Source organism: Anabrus simplex, chromosome 1 (genome assembly GCF_040414725.1).
Source record: "Anabrus simplex isolate iqAnaSimp1 chromosome 1, ASM4041472v1, whole genome shotgun sequence".
NCBI classification, from domain to species: domain Eukaryota; kingdom Metazoa; phylum Arthropoda; class Insecta; order Orthoptera; family Tettigoniidae; genus Anabrus; species Anabrus simplex.
Window position 1 is genome coordinate 1304330104 of NC_090265.1, and position 17001 is coordinate 1304347104.

Below are 17001 nucleotides of genomic sequence, written 5' to 3' on the forward strand. Positions count from 1 at the left end.
CAGGAGTTCTTTTAGGTGCCAGTAAATCTACTGACACGAGGCTGACGTATTTGAGCACCTTCAAATACATCGGACTGAGCCAGGATCGAACCTGCAATGTGGGGGTCAGAAGGCCACCGCCTCAACCATATGAGCCACTCAGCCGACTGAACATCTTAGGTCACCAGCTGTATATACTAATAGGTCAGATAATAGGCGTTATTGGGGTTTTCAGCGTACTAATACATACAAGTCTATTAAGACTTGAGGCACATGAATCTAGAACTGAATTAATTGAAATGTCTTCGTAGATATGCCAAGCCGCGGGGCACTGCGCAGTTGTAGCAGTAGTAATCGCAGCGCCGTTAGTCTAAATATTTGGATATTGCCCCGCAGGTTAAATCTGGAGGAAGTACTTAAGTGTTTGCCGCCCAGTAAATTGAACGAGCACATTAAGCGGTCAGCTGGCTTAACGACAGCAGGTTCTGAATAGCGAGACTTAATTGGGAAGGAATATGGATTTTGAACTAATAAGAAATACTGCCATGGGTTTACTGATACGAATATCCCACATTTAATACGGATATTTAATACTCGTATACCCGACCTATAATCGTTTACTTCACCGCTATGGAGGTATCGCATTCAAGCTTTAGGGACTTACTTTCAGACTGTACCTGAATGTAAAAATATATGGTCTCAATGTCGTCCCCGTGGCACCACCGAGAATGAGGACTGCCGTATTCGGCGTATGGCTGTGGCACAGTGAACTGCGTCCGCAGCAACAATTCGAGCGGCAATTGGCACCACAGTGACGTAACACCTTGGTGCTGGTGATGGCCGTGTGTTGGTTAGGAGGAGGCCAGGTGAGGGCCTGCATTCCACCTGTCTGCGGCTGTACACATTGCGCCTACACCGGGAGTTTTGGTCTGAAGAGCAATTTCCTATGACAGTAGGAGCACTCTCGTGGTTATCTTACGCATCCTGACTGCAGATGTGTACTTCCGTCTGGTGATGGTGAAAGGTAGTAAACAGATTCTGTTGTGCTGCCATTCATGAAGAGCATTACCAGGATAATGCTCGCCCCCATACCGCTGTTGTAACTCAACGTACTCTACAGAGTGTCGATATGTTGCTTTGGTCTGCTCGATTCTCAGATCTGTCCCCGATCGAGCACGTATGGGACATCATTGGATGACAACTCCAACGTCATCCACAACCGGTATTTACCGTCCTTGTATTGACCGACCAAGTACAACAGATATCGCACTCCATCCCACATGGTGACATCCGGCACCTGTAAGACACAATGCATGCACGTCTGCATGCCTGCATTCAACATTCATGCAATTACACCGGTTATTAACGGACCAGCATGGCGTATTTGCGATGGCCTTTCTCGCGCGGATATTAGCCGGTATTCTTGTACCTTTAATCAATTAAATATGTTACCTCGACAAATATATTGCCAAAATTTCTACATTCCTTATTTCATGTTGTTTGGATATTTCTTTTCGCCAGTGCAGCTGCCTCCCAACTTCTAGTATTAAGGCTTTCGAACACGTCACACCGCAATCCGTGCTGTGTATCAAGGATACCATCCATCAAAATCAAGCTATTCCCACCTGTCATACATTTTCGCAATGCTAAACATAACTCGATTCCGTGACGTTGAAATATGAGCACATCATGAAGTGGTTTTTTGTTACGGACGGTAACATTTATGCCTTCCATTTATCATACAACGCCGTATATGAAAAATATATTAAATTAAAGATGAATATCAAATATATTCTTCACATTACTGTCATTGCTAAAGCCCGGATTTTAACGCATTAATAGGTTAGAATGCAAACTTACTTAAGCGAGTACTAAGTATAGTCTACCTTCACAACGATTGTGCTATGGGGCTTACATAAACATGAGGGGTACGGCCCAACAGAATCCCTATAATTTATGTTATTCTTGCTACATTATGGAAAAGCGGGTGGCCGACATTTCCTATAAACCAAATTAGTTTGCAGTCTAACCTGTTACTGCATAAAAATCCGGGCTTTAGTCATTGCACTTTCCCTGGTAAGATATTTCAAATTCAAATATTTGGTACAGCTATGTTTGTTCAGTAAATTACTCGCACAGAGTCAGAAGAGCAGTTTTGGCTCTTGGAGGCCCATGATTGGAGACCACATGTTGATGCCATCTAAACATCTTTATCTAGAATACCCTTGGTAGGCGATTATGGCACACTTATCGAAGGAAACTGTTGTAATGGTTCCTTTCCGTAATTCTAGAAACTCTTGTAAGAAAATTATATTTCCAAACATTATTACAGTGATTGAAATGAAGCATATATCAAGAAGGTGCGCTAAATATGGGGAAAAGGTCACCGAAGAGTTTCTACTCCGTATGGAGCCTAACATTCATAGATAAGAGAATTATAAATGAATTAATAATTACTTAAACTTACATTTTTTGAGTTCCTAACTGAAAAACCTCCAGTTTATTTACTATACTCAACTACTGTTGCAGTCATGGTTACGTGCATTTGTCCGATGAAAATAAATTTTACCAGTTATCGGTCTAGATTCATTTTGACCAGATCATGTTACTCTTTATCTTTCTTTACATGCAATTCTTATAATAATATTTTTAAACTAAAATCAGTAAGACAATCAGTCCTCTCGTTTTCAGCTGCACTGCTGTCTATTTTATAATCTCTTTCTCCAATGGTAACGGTTTCTCATTTTAAATCCTAAAATTACGAATGGCTGGGATCGTTTCATTTGCGACTGCTTGATATGCAGAGTTGGTCACAAATATAACGCGTATGCTGAAGAGCTGTTCTGTAGAAGTGTCTGAGTATTTATGTGAACTTCACGAATCTGAATCTGTGGTTGGAAAACAAGCCATGGTACTGGTTGGAAGATAATTTACACACTTTCGTAATTGTAAGAGGAGAAACCTAGCGGAAAACTAAGTCATTGAGAACTGTCTAAGTATGAAGTAAGTTTCAAGCACCCTCAGTTTTATCAACAGCAATAAATGTCAAGCTTCTGACAATGGTGGTAAGTTATATCCAACCATGTGATTAAACAGTGCTCTGTAAATGAGAAAGAGCAGGATATTCTTAAGTCACTTTCAACCAGGATAAATTGTAAAGTTGAAGAGATTTTGGAGACATGTCCAGAAAGATGTAGCTGTCGCCACAGTCATAAAGTTCTTTGAAGTTTATTCGTGGTATTTACTCAACATCACCGTGTCTGACAGGATTCGAATGATACGTATTAGGTATCCAAATCCTCTAGTACATAACGTACACCATGGCTTCTAAGTAAATTTTCATTAAGCAGAAATTTCAGAAAGATGTCTAGATCAATTACCCTTCATGGAGTGCTCTGTGAAGTCACCTCACTGTGCTATAGATATCTACAGCTGAGAGAGGAGGTAAATATTGACGAATTGCCCTATCGTACGTACGAATTTCTGCCTCGTTTTGGATGCTCACATTATTAAATCATGGATTCTGAACGAAAATTGTGTTTAATAATGATGGAATTTTCATTCAACACAGTAAAATATTTCGATTGGATTGGATTGGATTGGATTGGATTGGATTGGATTGGATTGGATTGGATTGGATTGGATTGGATTATATTGAAGAACGCTTTCTTTCCGAGTTTATGTTCACAGGTATTTCGAAGTTTCCCGTAGGTATTTGAAGTCTCTAATACGACAACATTAAGACAGTAAATTTACCTAAACGTAAGACATCTTCTTCGGGACAAAATTTTGATACCTCGTTGTATACGAAAACCGTAAGAGTAGTTCATGGGACACAAAACCAATAGGAATATTATCTGAAGGTGTCTGGATCCCCATCCAGCAGTTACAGATTGCCCGCGTGCCGCTGGAGAAGAAAGCAAAAGAAATGAGGGATGAAATATTCTCCTGCTGCTTTCACCTTTGAACTAGGCCCAATGAATTTATTTATACCACACAATCTTACAAGATCGGCTTCCAACCCACGCATCACAGACTAACAGCATGAGGAATGGTAATAATATTTTTGTAGAGTCAGAGTCGAAATGAGGGTAAGATGGGTCTATATCAGGAGAGATTGTGCAATGGAACACTAGATTTTATTAGAGCACTCAGATGAAATTATAGTTAAATCTTTGTTTTAGACTACCCTTAATATATGTGAGTGAAAGCTGGGTGGACTCAGAATACTTAAAGTTACAACATTCTTTAATGAAAATGTATGTGTGTTTATTATCAGTCTGTTGTGTACACTTTTAGTCTGATGTCTCTGCTTCAGAATACTTAAAGTTACAACATTCTTTAATGAAAATGTATGTGTGTTTATTATCAGTCTGTTGTGTACACTTTTAGTCTGATGTCTCTGCTCTGTTTCATACCGAGTACATTCCGAAGCTCTATATTAAACCACATACTGTACAACAGAGTATGAAGCACGATCTGATATTTGAACGTTATGCTGCGTCAGTAGCAATATAATCATCATATTCATCAATATACTTCCCTGTGTACATTGGCACTTGTAACTCATTTAGCAATTCGTATGAACGCCGTCGACATCAGAATTTCTAACAATATACAGTAATGTTCCCAGAGGTCAATTCATCACTCTATTAATCGATCACATTCAAGACCTACGGGCCAGTTCCCGACGACAACAACAAGTGCTTTTGTGTGGTTTCCTCTTCCTCCTGAGAACAACTATAAATAGAGCAGATGAAGATGACTGTCCCCTTGCTGGAGTATAAGTAGGAAACAACAGGAATTACCTCCTCAGAAGAAAGGATTTCTATCCAGCTTCAGAGTTATGCTTACACGAACTGAGACAGCATGTAAATCAACTTCCATAATGCATGCCCACTCATATAATAACCGAGGACTGACCATGACGTGCTTGCTATCAAGCGTGTGTCTCACAAGCCACACAGCATTGCTATTAATCTTACGAAATAACAGTCATAGTTTGTAGAACAAGAATAATAAGCTACCGATGTTCTGGTGTTTTTCAAATCCGTGAAACTGCTTTAAATATAAATTATTTAAGCTAACCTTTAGCATAACATGTTTGAGAATATTTTGACCTACATTCTGAACGAGGTGTCTTCTTGGTACGGAGCGTTTAGCTGTAAATTTACGTTACGAACCTAATGAATTCAACCCCTATCATAATTATCCCTCAAAATAGATTTCCATGGTTCTCCATTTTCACAAGAAGGAAATTTTGGAGGTCTTTTCCCTAATTAAGTCCACGGCCACTCTCTTACATATCTGCGTTAGTGTTACGTTCAATAGTTGACAAAACCTAACCTACAGTGAGTGGCCAAAAGTCACGGGAAGGGGTGTCTCATTAGGAAATGCGCCGTGTAAGACCCCTGAGCGTTGCGGCGTAGCTGTGCACTCTGTCACAGACACCAGTGTCGTGAAGATGGCAACACGTTGCGAGTTAACCGACTTTGAACGTGGGCACGCCACAAGAGTCATAGCATTGCAGAGATCACACGCGAGTTCGGGTTTCCGAGGTTAACAGTGTCGAGGATGGATCTTCAATATCTCAAAGACAATGTCACCACCCCCGTAAACCGCCGCAAGGAAAGACTAAAAGTGTTAACGAACTGACATCACGTTGCCTCCGCAGAGCCATACTGGGCCCTCGACGGGCCTATGTGAGTCAGTTGAATGTTGGAAGTCTGACTTCCTCAACTCCTCTGCAAGTCGATTGTTACTGTAGGCAAAAGCTCTTATCAATACGAGCCCACAGGCTTCCCTCCCACCTCCAAGAAACTAACTTGCCTTATTATTAAACTCTTAATACCGTGATAATAGCTACGGGATCTCCAGTTTTTTGTGTAATTCCCTTTGATGGTGATGTATACGTGCCATGGTTTATGCTCAATCCGCGACCGCCATGGTGGGAATCTAGTCGCAACGTAACTCGGCTATCAGCTCCTAACTGCCTCAGTCATTCGTAGCCATTCCACAGCAACCATCCTAGAAAATGGTTTAGGTACTAACCTGCAAAAAAGTGTTTGCATCAGCCATTGGTTGGGTTAAGCAAGATAAATTGTATGAACAGCAGGGAATGACGGGAACTAATTAAGATGATATCGGACATATGTTCCGTGAGAAGCGTGAGTGTAAGGAATCTATATGATAATATTTTGAGGTGACACCACAAAACCCTTGCTAAATTTCGTGCTTGTGTTCGAGCGGCTCTATTCTGAGAAATGTTAATCTCTAAAATAAAATTCACACATCTTACGCTCATTAAACAGGGAACGTATTGTTAATGTAAAAGTTAAAGAAATCTTGGAGTGCGAATATATTTGGTAGAAATCCATTCAAGGTCAAACACAAGAATCATTAACGATTGTATTTGCCTTTGATTTCATTCCCGTCTTCTTCACAGTTTCACGCTAGTCTGAATGTCTGACACTATGTACACTCAGTCGTATTAACGGAACTAGCCCAGAGGAGGTTTTAAGTCAAAGTCTCTACCATTCTTTGTTAGGTATTCCTGGATTTTCTTAATTCAGGTAAAACCAGGAAGCTTTTAGTTTTTCGTAACTGTTGCTGTCATGATCATAGCCATAGGATAGGCTATTCATTTTTACATAGAAACCGAACAATAGGGATATGACATGCAGATGATGTTACACTGTACTACTTTATAAAGTTACAGGATTGTAGGCACATCCACAATGTTGTGAGATGGATGTAATGTAAAGTCAGGTGTAAGTTTCACCAAGAGGAAAAGTCCTCTCACTTTTCATTTATGTGATGATGGGGTGATAGTTCTTCGTGGGGATCATTGGAAGCACCGTCGTGTTAATGTAAGGAAAGTCCTTCATTATGGTTAGTACATTAAATAGGCTGTAAACAAGTGTTACAGATATCTTCATATAGTTATGAGAGTATTTTGAAGTTTTAGTTAGGAAGTAAATGAGAGGATTTATGTGTCCCTAATAAGATCCCAATTGGGGTATGGTTCCAGTGTATGGGACTCCCCCACGGATTATTTGGTACGTTGACTGGGAAAGTTGTAAAGGAAAGCTGCACGGTTTGTTCTGGGTGATTTCCGACGAAATATAGTGTTAAGAAACTGTTGCAAACTTTGGATTGGGAAGACTCCGGAGTAAGGGGACGAACTGCTCGACTAAGCGGTATATTTCTTGCTGTCAGTGGAGAGAGAACGTGTAATGACATTAGTAGACGATTGATTAGTTCAGAACTACACTTATCGTTTACTTCATGGTACACTAATCAGATAGCATAGATCTAGTCTATAACCAAGGACGTGACGTGGATGTATAAATCTGCATAAAGTTTGGTATTTTCCCTTCCGAAATTTATATTCCACCTCAAGATTTTTCGATTCAGTCAAAAGGCGTATTGGCTTTTTATCGGAGCGATATTGCAAGAATTACGAATGAAGACATGACAAATAGAAACAATATTTAATAGAGGTGGAATTGAAACATAAGAGCTGCAGGGTCACCTGAAATCTTCTAACACCCTAAAAATCCGAAATAAAAAGGAAAATAATAATAATAATAATAATAATAATAATAATAATAATAATAATAATAATAATAATGTAAGATAGGTTACCTAGGAGAATAATGGACTCTATTATGGAGAGTAAGAGAAGTAGAGGGCGACAAAGACGAAGATGGTTAGACTCAGTTTCTAACGATTTAAAGACAAGAAGTATAGAACTAAATGAGGCCACAATACTAGTTGCAAATAGAGGATTGTGGCGACGTTTAGTAAATTCACAGAGGCTTGAAAACTGAACGTTGAAAGGCATAACGGTCTATAATGATAATGCATGTAATGTATGTAAGAATAAGAATAAGAACAATAAGAATAAGAATCGTTTGGCGTCAGCTACCGCGTTGTAGGCAATTTGACTTAACTCCATTTAGTCTGTCTGCATGTTAATTTCGACATTTCGTTTTAGTATTCCAGATAGCAGAGCAACGAGCCTCTATTCGGAAATCTACGGCTTAGTTTCAATAAATTCTGTCGGGTAAACATTAAGGGCCAATTGCAGAAACGGTATTTAGACGATGTCTACGGTTAAACAATGCCTAAGCATGGCTGCCGCATTGCAGAGACGTTATTTATAACTTAGACACTGTCTAAAACCGATGTTCAACAGGTCATGTTTAAACAATGCCGAGAGCACTGTTTAACCTCAAATGGGAGGAGTGAATCACAATCAGAGGTTATGTACCATGAAATATGTAATTTGTATTATCATGTTGAGACGATTCCGGGAAGGAAGGTTAGTCCAGCGGCCTCTCTCTGAGTCGCCCGCTGCTAAATCGCACCAATTCTTTTGACATGCACGGGGAGATTATCATAAAATAAGGTTTCACTTTACGAGAGACTTTTTTCGTGAGACTGACAAAGTGGCATTAAGGTAACTGTCAACTTGAATACAATTCTTGGCAACCGATATATTTTATTATGTACATGGGGTAATTTCCATGAAATTATAGGTCGCTTCGACTACATACATATCAGAATTACGTGTCCCGATCGTCTGAGAGCTGTCACATACATCAACCGGGAGGGATTCACTTATATTTACTGCAAAGTAAACACACATAGTAGTGAAAACTAAAAAGTAGGATGTATGGGATTTTAATATATATAATCGTATAAGTTTTCAGCAACTATCAGATAGAAAAAGGCAAGTGATGGTGATTATTGTTTAAAGAGGGCTGTTGAAGAAGAGCCGTAGCCATCCATAATAACAGCCCTAGTATTTGCCTGGTGTAAAAATAGGGAAACTACGGAAAACAATCTTCACGGCTGCCGATGGTGCAAAATGCAAGCTACATCTATGTGGCCCGTACAACACACTCGGTTACACATTACTATTGCTTCATCTTCCCTTCGTCGAACATACCGCATTTATGTGTAGATTACACTCACTGTAACAACGCTATAATGGAAGCTACACTTCCCCGTACGGTGGCGTGTCGTTTTAGTGTCGATAATATTATGGGATTAATTTCCACCGAATGCGATACTCTTATCTGTGGGCAAGTCATGCTCAGCCATATTTGAATAATGTGTAGGAAGATAAACAGCTGAGTGGCGTTCGCCGCGCGCACCGACGAATTTCATTGGTTGCGACAAGCAAAGAGTTACATGAAAGATACTTCTGTCTCCATTTTCAAACCAAAATTGAAACTTTAAGGGATGTCTATTTAAACATCGACTGAACATTGTTTATGCAATGGAAGATCCTGAACGATTTATACGTTGTTTAGGTAGACGATGTCTAAGCCTTAAAACTAGTCATCGTTCCTTCAAACGGCCCTAAGTGTTTCACTAGCGTACTTTTACATGCTGACACCGTACGACATGAAGTGCCGAATGGATTTACTTTCGGTCTTCAAACATCTGTCTACCTCTGCCATGCTTGAAACCGCTCTACCAATGATCCACAGAAGAAGCTAGATCGTAAGTGGAATAAAATGGAAAAACTTGTTATGCACCAATACATTCTTTTCAGACCAGAAAGACATGTTGATTTAGCGTATAACGCGGTATATTAACTACCGATAATTCATATTTTTGAAATATTTTACATCCTGGTGAATTATTTCGGTCAATTACGATCATCCTGTGTATAAATAAATTTGACATTGCTGCATTTTCAACTAATCAAAGAAGTATACCAAGCGAGTTGGTTGTGCGGTTAGGTTCGCGCAGCTGTAAGCTTCATTCGGGAGATGATGGGTTCGAAAACCACTTTTGGCAGCCCTGAAAATGGTTTGCTCTGGTTTCCCATCTTTACACGAGGCAAATGCTGGGGCTGTACTTTAATTAAGGCCATCGACGTTTCCTTCCCACTTCCAGCCCTTTCCTGCCCTATCGTCACCATATGACCTATCTGTGTCAGTGTGACGTAAAGCAAATTGTAAAAAGAAAAATTATTACAAATATTTTTTAAAAAATATTTCAGCTTTTACATGTATTGAGACTGTGTCGTATTTTTCTTTGTCATATTCAGTTTCTTCTAATGACTCACAATAGAGGTGAAATTGAAACATAAGAGCTGCAGGGTCACCTGAAATCTTCTAATACCCTAAAATTCCGAAATAAAAAGGAAAATAATAATAATAATAATAATAATAATAATAATAATAATAATAATAATAATAATAATAATGTAAGATAGGTTACCTAGGAGAATAATGGACTCTGTTATGGAGGGTAAGAGAAGTAGAGGGCGCCAAGGACGACGATGGATAGACTCAGTTTCTAACGATTTAAAGATAAGAAGTATACATCATACAGTTAAATGGAATACACCGTCTTACTTTGATAGTACTCTGAACACAAATGGGGTAGAAAATATATGAAATACCGCGAGATACATTCTTCCAAATATTACGGTAACGGTAAATACTTAGTGCCAAATCTCGTTGATGGAGTGAGTACCAATCGTCAAAGAACATTTCACAGAAATGAAGCAAGTATTCCTAAACGTTCTGTCGAACATCAAAGGAAGTTTACAGAATCCACATCCAGGTATTCAATAAAGTAATGTGTAAACCCATACTCATTGATTCATTGTCTATGCATATAGGGATCCTGCCGTATGTTTAGTATTATGATACTGTAAATTATCATGCACATCATACGTTAATACACACGAGATATACAGTTAATGTAAAGTAAGCTCGTGTCCTCATCCTGAGATGGTGATGCTCGTTTTAGGGCCACCCCCAATGGAGATGAGCTGCATGTACAACTTTAACCATATACGATCCCTCCTGTTATTTTTCAATTTCTAACAGTACCAGGAATCGAACCCCAGCCCCCAAGGACGTCAGCTAATAACACTAACCGTTACACTACGGAGGCAGAAATATAGCTAGGTTATATTAGTTTGTTACATTCATCTTTCAGGAGAGATGGACTGTATTAAAATATCAGTTTAAGTTAGCAAAACAAAAACTGTTTCCTACCGTGTGGTGATGCCTTCGTTCATGTATTACTCCAGCTAATTACCTAAAATGAAAAATAAAAAAGGCATTCAATCAATATGTTAAAGAATAATAATAATAATACATATTTGATATAAACAGTGATACAGAATGTAATGCAATAATTAAAGGGTAAATACAGATCATAGCCAAACTGAAATTTGCCCAGCTCCTTTGCTGAATGGTCAGCGTTAGAGTCGTAGGACTCAGGGTCGGGCTGAGGATTCGTCTGGTCAATTCCTCTAGCTCGGAGTCTTGGTCTTAGTGAGAGTCTTAATAATGATATATAATATAATTATTTACATACAACACACTACAAACCACTACATAAACACACAATAGAAAATATATCCCTAGTCATAAGGTTGGGGCGAGAAGTGGATCAAACATATCTTAATCCATATTAATGCCGACTCCAGATAATTCGGACAAGGAGCAGAAAAGAAGAAGAAATGCCAAATTAAAATATACACAGTACGACACGAGAAACAAGAGAAATTAAAGAGGACCAAAATATACTCCATACTTCATACAAGAGCTGTTCGGTTCTGTGGTTGACTGGTTAGCGTCTTGGCCTTTTAACCTCATGGCACCGAGTTCAAATCCTCTTAGCTTGTGGTATTTTAATAGTGAAATGTCCATTACCTTGGCTCGGGGATTGGGTATATGTAGTATCGATCTCAAAACACCTCTGCAATTTCCACACCACTCACACCACCACCATCCACCACACTAACTTGCAGTTTCTTATAAACAGCAGACACCGCGCACCATCGACGGAGGGCGTGCCTTAAAAAAGGCTGCACTAGGCTGGCAACAGCCGCAGGAGATGATGATGATGATGATTATTATTATTATTATTATTATTATTATTATTATTATTATTATTATTATTATTATTATTATTATTCAGCCAATTTTCCCAGGTCGTGCTGGCGTGGATGTGAATTATGTCACTTATGTGAGTTTTCCCCCCCATTTTATAACGAATGTTCTTTTTATGATGCCAAACCTACAGTAAAAACTGTTGGACACCAATGATATTGAAGTTATACGCATACAGATTTTTCTATCCCTTACAAATTTGATTCATACAAAGTCCCTTATAATGAAATACCTGCTGATAGTTTCCAGTTCTACTTCTTCTTCTCCTTCTTCTTCTTCCTGTCCTACCGGTTTTCCCTGCATCTGTGGTGTCGCGGGTGCGAATTGCGTCGCACATGTCGATTTGGCCATGTTTTTCGGCCGGATGCCTTTCCTGACGCCAACCCTGTATGGAGGGATGTAATCACTATTGCGTATTACTGTGGTGGTTGGTACTGTGGTATGTTGTCTGAATATGAATAGGAAAGTGTTGGGACGGACACAAACACCCAGTCCCCGAGCCAGAAGAATTAATCAGAAGCGATTAAAATCACCGACCCGGTCGGTAATCGAACCCGGGACCCTCTAAACCGAAGGCCAGTACGCTGACCATTCATACAACGAGTCGGACTGATAGTTTCCGGTTATTAGATGTAGATAATCGAATTATCCTCCCTATAAATACACCTATTCGGATATTAGTTACTGCTGCCAATGTTCTCCATTCCAGAACAGTTCCAGCCTTAGGTGTATTCACGATTCTATGGTGGTTGGAAGCGTTGTGTGTTTTGTGCGCATGAATAAGTGTGTAGTGATACGAACACAAACACCTAATATGTGGGCTATAGGAATAAAACCGGCGAGGCTAAAATCCTCGATCCGGTCGGGAAATGAACTTGGAACGTTCCCAACAGAAGCCAGCGATCCTATACTTTCATCAAAGGACCCGGACGCTTTCTTCAGCTATCATATGCTGATATACTGTAACAACACTCGTGCACACTTTTTCATAAACCGCAGCACAGCCACAAACTCTTAAGTACCCGGGCTTCATGAACGCAAAATCTCAATTCTATTGCATAAAGAAAGAAGGACACGGGTTATACAATGATTTGTCACAAAACCTCGCAACACGTTATTACAATTTATTTTCCATTATAACTTTCTTTCTTCTAGAAACTTTTAAACGAAAATACCAAACTGTCCTCGCAATCGCCTTGCAGTACGCAGGCACACAAAGGACGAACTTCCTCGCGTACTTTCAGATCTCATCGAGGAACTGTTCAAATAAAAGTTGTGTACATAAGAAAAGAAGGTTATAAAATATGTATATCTCACTCTACTAAATTAATATTTGCTCTCTAATCCATAGTACTCTATCGAAGTGAATGTATTGGTATGGGGTAAGAAACTTGTATCCGGTCAGCATCGTAGCACTCTTTCCATGCAGCAAATAAGAACGCATCTCCAGCTCTCGACAAATTTTCTTTTCAGAATAATCAAGCTTCGCTTCTAATGTATTATAGCCTACATCAATATTGTTAATGGATCATTTTACCTTTATATTTAATTTTAATGACATTTAAATGATATTGCATGGTATCGTTCACCCTGTCTGTCTGTCTAAGAACGCATCTCCAGCTCTCGACAAATTTTCTTTTCAGAATAATCAAGCTTCGCTTCTAATGTATTATAGCCTACATCAATATTGCTAATGGATCATTTTACCTTTATATTTAATTTTAATGACATTTAAATGATATTGCATGGTATCGTTCACCCTGTCTGTCTGTCTGTCTGTCTGTCTGTCTGTCTGTCTGTCTGTCTGTCTGTCTGTCTGTCTGTCTGTCTGTCTGTCTGTCTGTCTGTCTGTCTGTCTGTCTGTCTGTCTGTCTGTCTGTCTGTCTGTCTCTGTCTTTTATACCCTTGACAAGGTGTGGTGACATGCCAACAGTTTTTTATAATTTCCCGCCGTATTTTCCAATCCCGAGCCAACTGTGAAGCGTCGTACGGGGATTTCCCTACTAGCATCCTCATGTAGTTAGTCCAGATCGCAGGCTTTTGTCCATGGAGTCTTTTTCTAGCGCCTTTCCTTCTCCATGGGATCCGAAGGATCTCAGGGAGGCTATATTGATCTTCTATAAGCCTCTCCTTTACTCCAAGCTCCTAGCGAACAGATGTTACTTCCAAGATATTCGTAGAACTTGACTACAGTCGTACAAGTCAAACGCTTATATTTTCTTCCTCCCAGCTGCTTTCACGGTCCATGTCCCAACAGCATAGGAAGAACAGAACATTGACAACTAAAGTTTTATGCTTTCTTTTACAGTCCTACCCTACCACAACATGGTGAGAATGGAAATCGCAGAACGGGCCGTTGCAAGATCTCTCCTTACCTTTCCTGATCTGCTCCCTTTATTTGAGATTAATGCTCAGGTAGACGAATGACACTACAACGTTAAATCCAACTTCTTTCTTTATATGTGGTAGACAATTATTCATGACTTTAACATCTTGGGATTATTGATACCAAGAACCGAGTGAAGTGACCGTGCGTGTTTCTGCGCTACGGTTATGGAGCCAAGCTATCCATTCTAATTGTTGACGCCTTAGCTTCTCACATTGATAGATCTTCGAGTTACCGTCAGTGTATGTGGAGGTAAATAAAACAAAAAGTCCCGTGCTATTTGTTCTGGGCGTCGAAAAAGTCCCGTTACTAGATTGGGATTTAGAATTCTTTAGGCTTTAGAATTCTAACTCACACTCACTTACTTGAATGTAAGAACTATATTTTCTTAATGTAAGATATGAACGTTCCCAGTAGATATTTTATGAATATTCCTGTGATAAAAACCAAATCCTTGACCCGTAAATCATAATACGTTGGAAACAACTTTGGATCTATTAGGAGTGTAGTAAGACGTTATACGACAGGGTCGAGATCTTGGGAATTGATTCGAGACCGCCACCACTTATCTTCCAGTGTGGGAATAACGTTAAGGGCTGAAATAATTTATCACAGAAGCGTGAACCTCCAGCCAGCAGTTTGTCTTCATAATCTGTGTTCACGCAGCTTGTCCATGAAATAGCAGGGATTTCGTAGATCTAACCCAAGAGATTTATATCTGTTCATAATTGATTTAAATGGATATCCCAAGAACGCCGCAGACTCATATCTTTCACGTCCCACGAAGTTCTAATAAAATAATTCTGGCGCCAGACAGAATGCGTATCAAGCCTTAAGACACTAGATTATACATACATACATACATACATACATACATACATACATACATACATAGATAAATGCATTCATTATATACATATTATTTATGGAATGTTATACCTTATAGCATTCAGTCTGTAATCCTCTGTGAATTAACTACGTGCCATCACAAACATCTATTTACAGTTAGCTCTTTGGCCTCGTTTATCTTCCATCTTTTACATTTAAATCCTTAAGAACTGCTCCTATTCTCCATGTCCGAGACTATGCTATCATCAATTCTCGCTACTGTGGCCTAATTTTCAACATAAATGATTTTGATTGTCTTAAAAAACCTATCCGTAATCCCTTAACACCATAATTCCTCATTATTCTACCATAATCCATAGTGGTAATTCTTTATTCGTCTCGGTATTTTTTTAAATTATTTGGCTAATACAAAACATTTGTTCCCGACAGCTTCTCTAATGTCTGAAACCACATCTCTTTTATCAAACTTCCTCTCCACGATCCCACTCAACCTTCCAAAATGCTTGCCTCGTACATAAATCAAAGAAATACTCGATAGATGTTTCAGTTCTTTACATTCCATTGTATGATGATAGATGCAATACTGTTTTCCTTCAATTAGAAGGTACAAAACAACGTCTCGGATATCAAGGTAAAACATATAGTAAGTTCTCAAATCCGCAACGTGGGACCAAGAGAGAACGCCAAGAAAGACAACGTAAATATGACTATCAGCTCACTCAGTTTCAGTTCTACACTCAGCGAAGGAAAGCCGGTCTGTTCACAGTCTCCTCGTTTTGATCATCCTGTACATCTTCACTTTCTGTCTGAGAGTCCGAACAACAGGGTATGCGAAATCACAGCAATCATTGCGACTCGAATGCTTTCAACAGGCAAAGTACCCCAGTGTCTAAAGAGTGCTAGAACTGTGTTGATACATAAGAAATGCGATGTCGAATGCCTGTCAAACTGGAGATCGGTAACGATCTGTTCGGTAATTAGACGTGTTATTGAAAGGGTATGAGATCAGTATTTGCGCTCCTTTGTAACTTTCAGTGAACACCAAAGAGGCTTTAACAACCAGATAGGATGCCTTATAAATACTTCTATTCTCAGAGGACTCCTCAAGACAGCAAAGACAGATAAACAAGTTGTAACCGTGATTTTTAGACATATCAAAAGCCTTCGACAACATCGGACATCAGCACCTAAAACTAACACTAGCTGCCGAGCCACTTCCATCTAAACTGAAGGAACTAATCATCAATCTACAGACTGACAATACAACACAGATCGAAACCACTATGGATAAAACAAAGCCAATTCGCTAGTTGAGAGGACTTATGCAGGGATCACCATTATCGCCAGCATTGTATAACCTGGCCACAGATTTCATTTTTGATGAGATAACAGAAGAAAACCTACTACAAGCATATGGAAAATCAGTTTCTGCAGAATTGCCCCCTCTTAGTATTATTGGTTTCGCCGATGACACAGTCATTGATGGCAAAAATAAGGAAGCAGCACTTGAGTTGACACGCATCGCTATCACGTTGTTCCAGGAAATCGGTCTACAGATAAATGCTAATAAATGTGTGGGCATATGTATTGAAAAGGGGAAACTCGTGGACGGAATGTTCGATATTACGACAATTTTAATATCAGTACTATTAAAGAAAGAAAAGAAATTCGATATCTTGGCGTCACTTTTAACGAAACACTCACCTTTGATGCGATCACTTCTTTAAAAACGTGGCACAAGAAGTTAGATGCGCTTACAGCCTCACCTTTGTTAAAGGCAGATCAAAAGTTCATTGTTTTGAACAAAGCAGTCATCCCTACTCTCGTGTATGCTTTTCAGACTGCTGAAATTAG